Consider the following 15,327-nt stretch of genomic DNA (forward strand, 5'->3'; position numbering starts at 1 on the left):
ATTCTTACAGTAACTTTTGTTCGAAAATATATGGCCAGAAAATACGAGGCATCATCCTATTATTTATTATTTTTTTAAACGCAACATCCTATTATTTTAAAATTCTTTTTTCTTTATTATTTTTTTTCTTTTACATATTTTTTATAAATTTCTTTTCTAAGTGACGTTTGATATACTTACTAAAAAAATTATGTACAACTATAAAGTATAAATAATTATATAATAGATCTAATTATAATTAAATTAATGAATATATAATCAATTTTTTTATAGTAATTAATAATAATAATATCTTATAGTAATTAAATGAATCAATAAGAAAATTAAGGTGATAGAATAAGAATTTAAAAATTATTTTATTTAAATTTAAAAATAATTAGAAAATAACAAATGATCATAATTTATAATATTTTTACTCATTTAGTAAAAATATTTACAACTATTTATTAGAATATAAATTTATGAAATAAAAAATACGAAAAAATAATCATAAAATAAATTTTATTTTTTTTAATAATTATAACGATAATATTTGTCACAAAATCTTTATTTTTTTTATATATTTTAAAATAGCAAATTATATTTTTAATTTTAACACTATTAATTTGTTTATAATATACACGTTAAAATGTTATATTTTAAATTATATCATTTAATATACTCATGATATATTTACATAAAAATTATAAAAGTTGAAAAACACCGTGCGAAGCGCGGCTTAGTTTCCTAGTATCAATATAAAGGAAAGCATCAACAAGTTTATGTGGCATTCTATATGAGTTTTCTCTCCTATTCTTAATTTTGTCAAATTTTGTCATTTGTTTAATTTTTTTAATTATTTTTTAAGCTAAAAATCTATATATAATACATCCACATTAACAACACATCTATTATCTATTATTATTACTAATTACTAATAATGAATGATGGAGTAACTTATAACTATATCAAACTACTAATCTATTATAAATATCAATATATACAAAAAAATATTGCATTATAAATTGGGAGTATTTTCTCTTTAAAATATATTCTTCCAACAATTAAAATAATTTTAGGTGATATACAACATCTTTTACAAACTAAATATTTTTTGTCATATTTAATCTAAAAAAATTTACTCATATATATGCATGTTGAAAAAATACACACGGAACAAAAATTTAAAAAAAAATCAAAAGAAATAGGCGATATTATATATATATATTTTAATCTATTTTTACTCTTTTTTTTTTTAGTGTTTCATATTTTATTTTTTCTTTTTTAAAAAAAAATACCTATACCAGTATATGCATTAATATAAATTATTTTACAAATCAATATATCTATATATATATCTATATTTATCTATCTATATACTTATATAAATGAGATGAGAATACTAAAGAGATGATGTAGCATCTTCTATATGAGTTTTGCTTATTGTTATTTGTTTTCTCAAATTTTAAGATTTTATTTGATTTTTAATTAGTATTTTTATTTAATAAAACTTTTCATTTTTTTCATCCCTACTCTCTATTTAATTAATAACATTTATGTATGAATAATTAATGAAAAGATAAAAGAAGAAGAAGCATCATAATATTACATTGGTGGTTTGAAAAGACCACTCATTATTAAAAAATAATTCAGTAATAAATAAAAAACTGATAACTTTCCTTTTGTTAATTAGATGACCTATGATTCAAAAAAAAAAAAAAGTTAGATGACCTATGAAATTCTAACCTTAACATACGGTAAATGTAATAACTATTTGTAGTATTGTGTATTTATTTCACACTTATTGTCTTATATAATAATAGCATTTTTTTCAACATCTTTATACAATGTACGTACTCATGTCTATATAAATATATAATATTGAAACAAGTATTTGTGATATACTATTCTTTCTCAAGTCCACAACTAACATATATATATATATATATTTATATTCTCTATATTACATATTTGCGGCAAGAGACAATCAGTCTTTTTGTGTGTATGTTTTGTTGTAATGAATTTATATATAGCTTTATAATCTTTATCCTTAGCAATTGTTTTTTTTTTCTTTTATTGTGTGTTCTATATTTTGTGACAGGAAGGGAGTACTCCAACGGAGCGGTATTGCGAACTCTGACAATATACATGGATCATTATCCTTTCAAAGATTTTATGCTTGAAGAAACTATGAAAGATTTTCAAAGAATTTTTCAAGTTAGGTAGCTCATAATATGACTAAGTTTAGACCAGATTCTCATGATGCTGGTAGTCTTCATTATGTATATGTATGATTTTCTTTAAATCAAGTCTATGATATTTTAATTATATCTACACATATCTTTAAAATTATAGCCATTTCGCTTTTATATAAATCATTGTACCATTATTTCTAACTCTACCTGAGCCATTTGAGTTGTAAGTGGTGTTAATTTGTTGGATAATATGAAATTTATAATGACATAATGAACTTATTTCAATAAATAAAAAATTCTATAAGCTATATAATTAATTAGAATTTGGGTAGTCTCTTAGGTTGTTTATTATTTATATTGTTCAATCTTTTCTCAAATTTTCATATAAGGTTTTTTAATTATGATTTTTTTAGTAAAATATATCACTACTACATTTTTTTTATTTAATCTTCTAATTTGTAACATAAATTTAAATAAGAACAATCTTATTGGATAGATTTTTTATTGATTATTCTGTTACGCAAAAATCAAGTGTTTTTGTTTACTAAATAATAAATTTATATAATAATTAATAGAAAATAAGTTTACTATGAAGAGCCTTAAACAAATGAATAAATGTTGTGGCATGTAAAAAATAATTAATGGTTAATAAATAAAATTTGAATGATTCAAATATTTATTTTTGCCATATTGATTGTGAATGTGTTTAAAAAAAATCATCGGTATATAGATATTTGTATATATTTATAATTAATGTTCAATTTCTATGAAAATATTAATTGCCTAGCATTTTTGAATTTATGTGTTTATCATCTATTTTTTCACTATATATATTTATATAAATATCTATATGTTTGATTGTTCTATAAATAAATTAATAGAAAATTACAAAAAAAAAAAAAAAAAAAAGGAAACAGATACTTGATTTATAATCATGGGGTATTTTGGAAGTTAAATGCTAACCCACAAAACTTGAAGAACAATTTAGTTAATCAACTAGCAAAACTGTAAGACAAATTAACATTTTATTATAGAAATAATTAGTCTTATTGATCATGACTTCCTTTTCATTGTTATAATTTACAAGTTTTACATCCACATAACTATTAAAAAAAAAATTAATCCTCTTATCTACCTACATTCACAATATTTGTGAAAAAGACATTCCAATGACCTACAAAACAAAATGAAATTTTTTTACAAGTAGCAGTCAAATTGTTTTTAGTTTTTTTTTTGGCTGAAAAAATAAATCTAAATAGTATTTTAAATAAATACTATGGTTTTTCTTTTGAAAAAAGTTATTTCATTGGATTTCTTTTTTAAAATAAAAATATAGTATAAGGTATAATTGATTACCCTAAACTGTTTTCCTCATATTTTTTGTTTTAGCTTCTTCCAGAATATTATTTTTCATAAAAAGGCCATATTTTTATAAAGGCTAATTAGTAATTTCTCCTCCCCCTTCCCGAATTTTGACATATACCAAATCATACTTCCTGAACTTTTTTGGCCGTTAAAAATTCTCCCTTAACTATTGAGATTGTTAAATTTAAGAACTTTTGTCTAATTTCATTTAATTTTACTGTTTCAGTGATTGTCTATGTACTAAAACATGCTCCTCAGACTTTGATATCTACCAAATTATGCCCTTCAAATTTTGATATGTACTAAATCATGCCCCCTGAACTTTCATCCATGTTAGAATTTTTTTACTAAAATTAGACAAAAATCCTTAAATTTAACAATCTTAATAGTTCAGGGAGAATTTTTAACAGCCAAAAAAGTTCAGGGGACATAATTTAATACATGTCAAAGTTCGAGAGGGAAAATTGCTAATTAGCCTTCTATAAATTTTGGTAAAAAAAAATCATAAAAATAAAAATTTTCTCAATAAAAAGATTACAAATGTTGGGTAATACCGCGCGAAGCGCGGATTAATTCCCTAGTAAATAAATAAAATAGATATGAGTACGACACAAGTAAGGAAGCACACAGAGCAAAGAATTAGGAGAGAGTGCTCTCCAGTTTTTATTCCCGTTAAAGATTTTAATTATTATTCCCATTTATTTTTTATCGGGGGCGGGGTGAAAAATTCTCTAATAGAACGGGGATGGAGCAGGAATCCCTAATATAAAAATAAAGTTTATATTAAAATTTTAAAAATATAAAAAATATTAAACTACATAAAAATTAAAATATTAAACTTTTTTTTATTTAATATACTAGTTATTATTCAAAACACAACTTAAAAATGAGTAAAAATGATACTAATATACTAAAAAATATGAACATAAATTATAAAATATAAAATATTATTAAAAGATACACAAAATATTAAATGGGTCTCTATTGGGATGGTAAGTGTCCTTCTCATCCCCACCCTCTTTAACTTTCAGAACAAAAATTAATCTCCATCCCACCTCGTTCCTTATTTAAACGAGGAATTCTCGTCCCATTAAGAGCGGGTCCCCACGAGGCCATTCCCGTGAGAAAAATGTGCATACCTAGACAGAAGATAGCAAACTTGAAAGCACAATACTAAAACATTGTTGAGGAGATTATTTCTCTCTTAGCTGCTGTTGGTGGTGGTTCTTGTTGTGCCATTCCGCGTGTTGCGAATGGTGTGGCCCACGCACTAGCAAAGTCTGTTACTAGTTCTGTAGGGGTTGATTTGTGGACAGATGCTTGTCCTAGATTTATTAGTGCTGCTGTAACAGCTGATTTAATTTAATGTGATACATCATTTCCTTAAAAAAAAAAAAAACATTTTCCGACAAGTTTTTCACTTGTTGGAAAAAAACATTTTTTTCAAAGATGAATACACTGTAATTTTTTGTAAAAATAAATAGTTAAAATTCGTAAAAATATTTAAAAAATTGTATATTCTTTAAAATATAAGAAAAAATTTATTTGCACCCTATAAAGTTATAAAATTATAAGTGCACCCAATATAAGAGAATAATTAACTTAAATTATTTTTTTAAAATCTTTTTTAATATTTTTTTGAAATTTCTTTTTCACATTATTTTCTTTTAATGCAATAGTTAGTTTCATTTATATTTTCAATTTTTTTTTTTTAAAAAAAAATTAGGTATGAATTTTTTTTTAAATAAAATCATATATAATTTTTATTTTAATCTTTTTGTGTAATTTACAAAAATACAATGTCTTCACCCAACCTAAAGCCCAATCAATCATCAATTACATAAATCATTATATTTATAAATTTTTTATATTTTTACGTTTAAATATGTTTTTACAGTATTCTATAAAAATAATAAAAAAAATTACATAACAGTAACATGAAAATAAAATAATATCCAAATATCATCAAAATAATAAAAAAAAAATTAACAAAAGTACAATATAAAAATACATCAAAATATCATATTTTATGTAAATAAAATTTTAAAAATTGTATAAATACATAATAATTTTTTTTGTGAGGAAATTGCACTCTATACCCTTTGTATATTGTCTTCTTTTTTAAAGTCTATCATTTTTACCTCTTTTTCTAAACATTGTACCAATTTTGCCCATGTCACTTTAAGATACTCTCCATGTGACTCTCTTATTTCAGGGTATTGTGGGTACAATACATATAAAAAGAGGTATGTTTCAATTAAATATAAAATTAGAGGTAAATTTAATCAATTGACTAATAAAAGTGGTATTTTTCAACTTACCCGAAAAATAATTCCTTCATCTTCAATGGCTAGCGAATAGGCCCATATTAAAGGCCCAACAATAACAAGAACAAACCCCTAAAAACACTACAGTTTTTACCCCTCTCTCTCTCTCTCTCTCTCTCTCTCTCTCTCTCTCTCTCTCTCTTGTTCATCTTCTCTCTCTCACTCTTCTTCTCAACCCTTTCCACCGCCGAGTGCCGATCCCTCGCTTAACGGCACCGCCTCTAACTCTATCTCTCTCACGCAGGTAAAGGTTAAAGAACTATTTTTTATTTATTTTGTGCTTCTTAATCTTCATTTAATCTTTGTTGTGCTTTTCAATTTATGGTTTATAGTCTTGTATTTTTATTAACTTCATTGATTTTAATGAGTAAATTACCTTCTGAAGCACTTTGTAGCAGTAGTACCCTGTAAATTAGGTTTTGGTTGCTTAATTCCATAGCATTGATATTATATTTTTCTAATAGTAGTTTCCGTTGTGTGTTGTTCACTGATTAAAATTGCATTTTTTTAATGTTTTTTGGGACAGATTCCATTTACTTTGGCTCCTAAATGTTGATTTGGTTCTATCTGATATTCTAATTTGGGTTGCAATTATTTGTCTATTGATTTTAATGAGTAAACTACCTTCTGAAGCACTTTGTAGTACCCTGTAATTTAGGTTTTGGTTGCTTAATTTCATAGCATTGGTATTATATTGTTGTAATAGTAGTTTCCTTTGTGTATTCACCGATCAAATTTGCTTTTTTTCAATGTTTTTGGGACAGATTCCATTTACTTTGACTCCTAAATGTTGATTTGGTTCTATCTGGTATTCTAATTTGGGTTGTATTTATTCGTGTATTGATTTCTTTTTCTGTCTTGTTCTTCTACTTGGTTTTAGTTTAGTTTATCTTGTTTCTCAAACTTTTTCTTTTCTTAGTTATCTTTAACAGATTATTTTTCTTATTTGCAACCCTTCATTCTTCTTCTTTCTAATATCATCTTTGATCTAAAAGTGATCTTCTAATCCATTATTCTTATCAGATCAGGATGGGCTATTATGATTACTTGAATGTTAAAATGCATTCTTCATGCAAAATAATAAAATTGTTGTAGCTATATTTTTGGTTAAAAAAGACCATGCAAGTTGGTCTTAGCATATTCTTTTTATTTTACTCTGGTATATGTTTTGTATTATCAATTTCTTACATTAAAACAAAATCTTCATTTAAGAAAGATGCTTGAAGGATGGATTATTTTGTTGTGAATGAACCACATATTTTTTTTTTTTTTACAGATTTAACAAACTAATAGATTATAAAATTTACAACTTTTTTCTTTCTTAATCATTAATTTCATTTAATCCAATCCTCCCAATAATCCACCCAAAACCGCTGCTTAAATGGGGTTATGGGTTGCACTTTTAAAAACCCGCCAAATAAAAAACTGCGCAGACCACCCAATTTGCTCGCTGTGCTCCGTAGTTGGAACCCTAGGAAACTGAATTATTTTTGAAAGGTTTATTTCTGGTACATTTGTTACTTATGCTCAGTGTGACTCTTTGAATCATGTTGTTTTTATGTGTAGAAAGAGCTCCTTTTTTTTCCTTCTCATTCTCATCTGCTGTTTTGTGTTATAGAATGTCAGAAATCAAGGCAGTGGTTGGCCTATCATGGGAACCAAAGTTGCCCAATTTGTCATCCGCAAAGGGCTTTGCTTCTAATGCTACAACAACTCATAAAAATCAGCCCTGAAAGCGGTGTAGTTTGGAAACCCGAGTTCGTAGCTTGTTGATGGGCTTTTTGTTCCACCAAATGACCCTAAGAAGTTAAACAGGATACTCAGAAAACAAATCAAAGATACTGCTGGGCATAATTGGTACCTACTTTGTTTGTCTTGTATCTATATATTTGCTACCGTTGTAATTATCTATAATTTACACTTACTTTTCTACTTTAATTAGGTTTGACATGCCCGCACCAACCATCACCCCTGAGCTCCAAAAAGATCTTCAATTGCTTAAGGTGCAGTTGTCGTTGACCATTTTATATTTCCTATTCAAAGTTCGTTTTATTGATCATTACGCATAGTTAATCCTTTGCTTGTTTCTCTTAACGTTGAATAAATTTTTTACCCCTGTACAATTATACTAGTTAACACTTAAAGAATAAAGTCCACGGCCTTTAATTCTTGCATTTCTTCATAACTTTTGCCCATTGTAAAATCCAATTGAATTTTTATTCTCTTTGAGATTGCATTCCTTGTCTTTATCGTGGTAATCTTATTCGAAAGAGTTAATTTTTTCATCTTCTTGTATTAATTACATATGATGTAATGTAGAGTAGCCGTCCCGTAAAATTGGGATTAGGGCTAACTATTTAAAGGCCTCTATTATCGCGGTATAAGTATCGTTTCTTTTTCTTCTTTGTTCCCTCCAACTACACTTGCAGAGATTTTAGTTTCGGACCACACACTTCAAATACTCACCCCTACCCATTCACTCGAGTGAACCTTAGGTGGAAGGTTTTGAGAATCACCTTGGTGTCCTCCTCGCTTATTATATTGTTTGGTGATATTTTTGTTAGAATGAGATAAGCGAGTGTCCAAGTTTTCTAGGCAAGCTTTGCTTCATTGAAATTCTCCTTGTATTCAATCGTTACCAATAACATAATCGTAATAGAATCGTCATTACAATGCCATTGTTTAGTTGATTTCAAAAACTTTGTAATGCCTTTACAATATAATCACCGTTATATGAATAAGCATTACAGCCCTATCATTTTCGTTACTATTTTTATCATCTGATTTAAATGCCACCCGAGATGGATCAATCAAATTGCAACATTCGGTCATTCTACCTAACACATGACATAAGTACGAGCATTTTGATTTTTTTTTAAAAAAATTCCCTTTTGATCTCCAGCCAAAAATTGAGTATGATTTTAGTCGTGCCTTGTTAGCTTTTGTTTTGAGATAAAGGATGAATATCCTACAAGTTATTTCATCTAGACTTAATTTAAGTTCATCAATGGAAAACATAAAAGGGTTTCATTTACTTGCTTGCAAGTTCATGTAATTGTAGAAACTCTTTCTTGGGAAAATTCATTTTGCTTTTACTGATTCGCATTATACTTGGCATATGTTTATAGTTGAGGAATGTGATGGATCCAAAAAGGCATTACAAGAAGGGTGAATCAAAGTCAAACAAGTATTTCCGTGGCAAGTGTATACCACCATCCTATTGGCGTATATAAATATTCCAATTCAATCTATATTCCTTGTTTGAAATCCTTTGACAGTGTTTTTTCCTTTCTTTTGTTCTTTGTAATTATTGCTATTAATCAGGTGGGAACAATCATAGAGTCTCCACTAGATTTCTTTGATGGTAGATTAACAAAGAAAGAAAGGAAGACATCTCTTGCTCGAGCTCTCTCGATCGCACTCTTGGAGCTTACGAGTAAGATAGGCTTTGAAATGATTTATGCTTTTGTCGTGTTTCTTGCATTATGAAAATAAATAAATCGTAGGCTCCGGTTGGATATTGGATCTATCGAGGTAGAGGGGCAAAACAAGAGCCAACATATATATTTGCATTTGGTTTTCACAAAAGAGGGATTAGAACTTTAGAGAAAGTTGTTTGGATATTGTTTTGCTCCACTTTTCTCAATCCTTAAGTGCTTCACATCTAAGCATAACATTGATTTTCCGAATCATGTTTTAGAATTGAGATTAGTAATGCATTAGTAATTCTAATTGAATGTAAGGAAGATTGATTGATAGTAAATTGTGTTGGCGAAAGGTTTTTCTCTGATCTAACTTATTTGGTTACTGATGTTATATGCCTTAATCTTTGATCTTTTCAGGAAGCGCAAGGTTCGCGAAATAGAAGAGAAAAATCAACCTGGCGGGAATAATAAATGGAAGATAAAAGGAAAACACCCGAAAAACCGAGCAAACCAAAGAAGACATTGATTTTTATTTTTCTTCTTTCTTTGTAAACCGATTCCATTATTGAAGATGCAACTAAACTGTGTGTGTCTATGTTTCAGGTTTAGATTTTAGATCACCAAAGTTCCAACATTTTTGTTCTGATGAAAATGTAATATTATAATGTTAACTAAGCTAATAGTATTATTTGTTCCTTTCAAGTAAAAGTATGATATAGTTATCATGCATTATATTATATGAGATAAAATGACTTGTAGTTTTGTTAAGCCTAAGTTGTTCATTAATCATTTTCGAGCAATTTTATTACCTTTTCTATGTTCATAAAACATGTTTGATTGGGTGTTATGATGAATATAATTTCAAACACTCTTCTATGAGCTTTGTTCATGAAAATGGGAGATAATCTTTCTTTTTATTTTTTCCCTAATTTATTCGAGCGCCACTAATTTCTTAACATATGAAGTACAATATAAAATACATCAAAATATCATATTTTATGTAAATAAAATTTTAAAAATTGTATAAATACATAATAATTTTTTTTTTCTAGGAAAAATAATTCCTTCATCTTCAATGGCTAGCGAATAGGCCCATATTAAAGGCCCAACAAGAACAAGAACAAACCCCTAAAAACACTACAGTTATTACCTCTCTCTCTCGTTCATCTTCTCTCTCACTCTTCTTCTCAGGCCTTTCCACCGCCGAGTGCCGATCCCTCGCTCTACGGCACCGCCTCTAACTCTATCTCTCTCACGCAGGTAAAGGTTAAAGAACTATTTTTTATTTATTTCTGTGCTTCTTAATCTTCATTTAATCTCTGTTGTGCTTTTCAATTTATGGTTTATAGTCTTGTATTTTTATTAACTTCATTGATTTTAATGAGTAAATTACCTTCTGAAGCACTTTGTAGTACCCTGTAAATATTAGCCTGTGATTTAGGTTTTGGTTGCTTAATTCCATAGCATCGATATTATATTGTTGTAATAGTAGTTTCCTTTAAGTTAGGTGCGAGAAAATCCAGAAAACCGAAAAAACCGTTCAAACCGACCTACCGAACACCGCTGGAACCGAAACCGGCGAAATCGAAAACCGAAAAAACCGCCAACGGTTTAAACCGCCAATAGTCGGTCGGTTTTTTTTCGGATCGTAAACCGACCAATAAAACCGAAACCGACCGAAAAACCTTTTCCATATATAATTTTTTAATTTTTTTACTTATGTATACTAATAACTAATAAGTGATAAATAATAATATATAATATATAATATATTATTATTTTATTAATATTAAAATTTAAAAGTATAAACCTTTAATAAAGTGATTGACTTGATTGACTCTCTCTCTCCAAACCCTTTCCTTCTCACTCGTGACTCACTCTCTCTCACCACACTCACCTTCTTCTCTCTCATTTTTTTTTTCTGCCATAGCCATAGTTTAGGGCTTTAAAGTTCAAACTTCAAACAAAGTTTCAATCCATAATCCATTGCCCCGCCCCCGACCCCCAATCTCACTCACCCAGTCACTCTTACTCTCACTCTCTTCTTCTCTCGTCTCTCCATCCGAAACTCTCTTCTCATCATCAACATCAATCAAGCACCATCTTCCATATTCAGATTTAAGGTAATTGTAATTTTTTTTTCTTTTTCTTGTACATTCTTTTATTTTTCTTTATTTATTCTACTCTCAGATCTTTCTCACAAATTTAATGCTCTTTATCTTTTATTTGAATAACAGCTCTGAGTTTAAAATTTAAATTATTTTAGGTTTCATTTTCAGGTTTAAAACTGTGTCAAGACTCTGCCAAGACTCGACCTATATCTCACTCTAAGCACAACCCAAATTGGTTTAAGGTATTCTTACACAAACAGCTTCGTAGTACTCTTGTATTGTTGTTTTCTTTTCTTTCTCTTAAAATTAAAACTCTCTTCTCTGGTATTTGTTGGTGTAGAATTAGGGGTAGCAAAATCCCGTGATCTTTTTTGTTGTATATACATTGTATTGTGCATAGTGTTGTTGTTGTGTGTTGTGACATGATTGTTGGTTATATGATTAGAGTGTGAATAATTGGGAGAGACAAGGAATGAATGGGGTCTTTTTGTTATGGTCCAAATACTGATAGTGTTTGTCTTTGTGTTGCTTTTGTGTGGTGTTGTTGTGAGAAGAATAAAGTGAACAATTTTATTATATTTTACACAAAAAAAAAATCGGTTTGGTCGGTTTTAACCGACCAAACCGCGGTTCACATTGGTCGGTTTTAAGGATGTTTCTGGATTGGTCGGTCGGTTTTCGGATTGAACCAATCCAAACCGAAAACCGAAATTCGGATTTTTATTTATAAAAAAACCGACCAAACCGACCGATGCTCAGCCCTACTTTAAGTGTTCACTGATCAAAATTGTTTTTTTTTTAATTTTTTTGGGACAGATTCCATTTACTTTGGCTCCTAAATGTTGATTTGGTTCTATCTAATATTCTAATTTGGGTTATATTTATTTGTGTATTGATTTTAATGAGTAAACTACCTTCTGAAGCACTTTGTTGAAGCACTTTGTAGTACCCTGTAATTTAGGTTTTGGTTGCTTAATTCCATAGCATTGGTATTATATTGTTGTAATAGTAGTTTCCTTTGTGTATTCACCGATCAAATTTGCTTTTTTTCAATGTTTTTGGGACAGATTCCATTTACTTTGACTCCTAAATGTTGATTTGGTTCTATCTGATATTCTAATTTGGGTTGTTTTATTCGTGTATTGATTTCTTTTTCTGTCTTGTTCTTCTACTTAGTTTTAGTTTAGTTTATCTTGTTTCTCAAACTTTTTCTTTTCTTGGTTATCTTTAACAGATTATTTTTCTTATTTGCAACCCTTCATTCTTCTTCTTTCTAATATCATCTTTGATCTAAAAGTGATCTTCTAATCCATTATTCTTATCAGATCAGGATGGGCTATTATGATTACTTGAATGTTAAAATGCATTCTTCATGCAAAATAATAAAATTGTTGTAGCTATATTTTTGGTTAAAAAAGACCATGCAAGTTGGTCTTAGCATATTCTTTTTATTTTACTCTGGTATATGTTTTGTATTATCAATTTCTTACATTAAAACAAAATCTTCATTTAAGAAAGATGCTTGAAGGATGGATTATTTTGTTGTGAATGAACCACATATTTTTTTTTTTTTACAGATTTAACAAACTAATAGATTATAAAATTTACAACTTTTTTCTTTCTTAATCATTAATTTCATTTAATCCAATCCTCCCAATAATCCACCCAAAACCGCTGCTTAAATGGGGTTATGGGTTGCACTTTTAAAAACCCGCCAAATAAAAAACTGCGCAGACCACCCAATTTGCTCGCTGTGCTCCGTAGTTGGAACCCTAGGAAACTGAATTATTTTTGAAAGGTTTATTTCTGGTACATTTGTTACTTATGCTCAGTGTGACTTAGGGCTGATCATGGGTAGGGTTGGGCCGACCAACCCGGCCAACCCAACCCGAAAATGGGCCGACCAACTTGTATAATTATGGGCCGAAAGTTAATTGGTTTGGAAAAAGAGATATTTACATATAGACACGCTTTTTGTCTTTTATTATTAACTATAACTTAATCTATCTCAATAACAAATTTAACGTTCTTTTATACCGTTTTAAAACTATTGGTACTGTTCACATTTTATAGCTAAGCTCACAACTTCTTCTTTATTTTTTTTTCTTTTTAAGGAAGACTTGTAAAATTAAAAATTAGGTAATTATACATAGAAACAATAAAATAAATATTTTTTTTCTGCAACTTAAGAAAAAATTATAATCACACCACTATTTGTTTAGCTTCAAAAATTATACAATTACGATTTAATGTTCAATATGATCATTTTGAGATGTGGAACCATATATTTTTTGTCTTCTTTAGAATCAAAGTAATTACTTAATTACTTACCATACTAATTATATACTCATTCGTTTTTTTATTTTTTCAAAAAGTTATGTACTCATTAGTTAAATTGCAACAATGTATACAAATAATTATAAAAGTAAAAATTTTATAAACAAGTAACTAATTAGTGTATAGGATTAATTTACTAGTTAAAATATCATTGGCCCCCACTAAAATCCCAACATCACAATATTTTTTATTGTCATCATTAAGCAACTATTTTTTTTTTATCAAAATATACATATTAAAAAAAGAATGAATTATTTTTGTGTTGTATGTAGAAAAGTAACTTCGTAGTTGCTTCTAAGTTTCATTTTAGGTATCACCAAAAACTAAATAGTTGATTTAGTTGCTTTGTATTATGATGACAAATGAAAAATATATGTATTTCTTACATGTTAAAATAACTACATTCAAAAGTAGTTTATTTATTTTTTTCATTTAGTTAGCCAAAAAGTAACTAATTTTTTAAATTGAACAAAATTTGATATATAAACCAAATTCAAAGGTTGCTAAAAAATACTTGGTTATTCACGGGTTTACTTTTCTATTTAATTTACATTTTACTTTTATAATTAGTTTTTAAAATAAACTTGAAAGTTACAAGTATGTAACTTAACAAACAATTCATATATGAAGATGTTTACGAGTAATTTTTGAAAGTAATTAAAAGTATTCTAGATAATATGATAAAAATAAAGAAATTGGTTTATTTTAAAATAATAATAATAAATAAATGGATAACAAAATGTGTATTTTGATAATATGTGTTACTACATAGTAATTTATAAATTAATATATTTTTATGCACATAATTATTTAATATAAAGCATATAATTTATAAATTTTTTTATATTAAATGGAACTATTTGCTAAATATGGTTTACAATTTATTAGTTTCTAAATTAACTTTTTTTTTGAAACAGAGTTTCTAAATAAACTTGAAAGTTACTAATATGTAACTTAATAAGTAATTTGTATATTAAGATATTTACAATTTTAAAATAACTAAAAAGTATCTCATACAATATGAAGTAAAAATAAAAAAAAAATATAAAAGTAACTAATTAGTTAATTTTTTTTTTTTTTAAAAAAAAAGATAACGAAAAGTGTATTTTTGATATGTTGAATTACTACAGACACTAGTAATTTTTTGATAGCATGATAATTTGTTCATTAGTTTATAAAAAGTTACCAAAATATACTTTAAATAATTATAAGATATATAATATGATCTAAATGTAACTCATTTGGCATATTAAGATTTTCAAAATAAATTTTAGAAATAATCAAAAATGTATCTCAAATAATATAACATAAAATAAGTTTTTATAATTGATAAAAAATTATTGACTACCTATCCTACATAGCTTTTTTGCTAAATAAATTATATATGATAACTGTCTGAATTATATAAGTATCTCTGTTATCCTATATTGTAATTTATTGGTTTCTAAGTTTGAAAATAATACAAAAATTAGCTAAAATATAAATTTAAGTTTCAATTAATTAATTAAAATAAAGTTGCTTGTATAAATGTAATTGTACTATTTTATTGATATAATAGGTAATTAATTGGTTTATTTTGATTTTAGAA

At 27.1% G+C, this 15,327-nt stretch overlaps 2 long non-coding RNA genes and 1 pseudogene across 3 annotated transcripts; all 3 read left to right on the forward strand.

Annotated features, from left to right (window-relative positions):
- Positions 1-5,544: 5,544 nt before the first annotated feature.
- LOC133030966 (uncharacterized) lies at positions 5,545-7,113 on the forward strand. The gene is made up of 2 exons (XR_009684520.1): positions 5,545-6,110; positions 6,890-7,113. It is a non-coding gene; the product is annotated as an uncharacterized LOC133030966 (long non-coding RNA).
- Positions 7,114-7,485: 372 nt separating this feature from the next.
- LOC133031017 (rRNA-processing protein fcf2-like) lies at positions 7,486-9,817 on the forward strand (annotated as a pseudogene).
- A 1,078-nt stretch (positions 9,818-10,895) lies between these two features.
- On the forward strand, positions 10,896-12,939 carry LOC133030965 (uncharacterized). 2 transcript variants are annotated; one of them, XR_009684519.1, is made up of 3 exons: positions 10,896-11,414; positions 11,558-11,644; positions 12,728-12,939. It is a non-coding gene; the product is annotated as an uncharacterized LOC133030965 (long non-coding RNA). The 2 variants fall into 2 exon arrangements; XR_009684518.1 differs by having other exon boundaries at positions 10,909-11,414; positions 11,571-11,644.
- Positions 12,940-15,327: the final 2,388 nt, after the last annotated feature.

The sequence above is a fragment of the Cannabis sativa genome, chromosome 9 (genome assembly GCF_029168945.1).
Source record: "Cannabis sativa cultivar Pink pepper isolate KNU-18-1 chromosome 9, ASM2916894v1, whole genome shotgun sequence".
In the NCBI taxonomy this organism is placed as follows: domain Eukaryota; kingdom Viridiplantae; phylum Streptophyta; class Magnoliopsida; order Rosales; family Cannabaceae; genus Cannabis; species Cannabis sativa.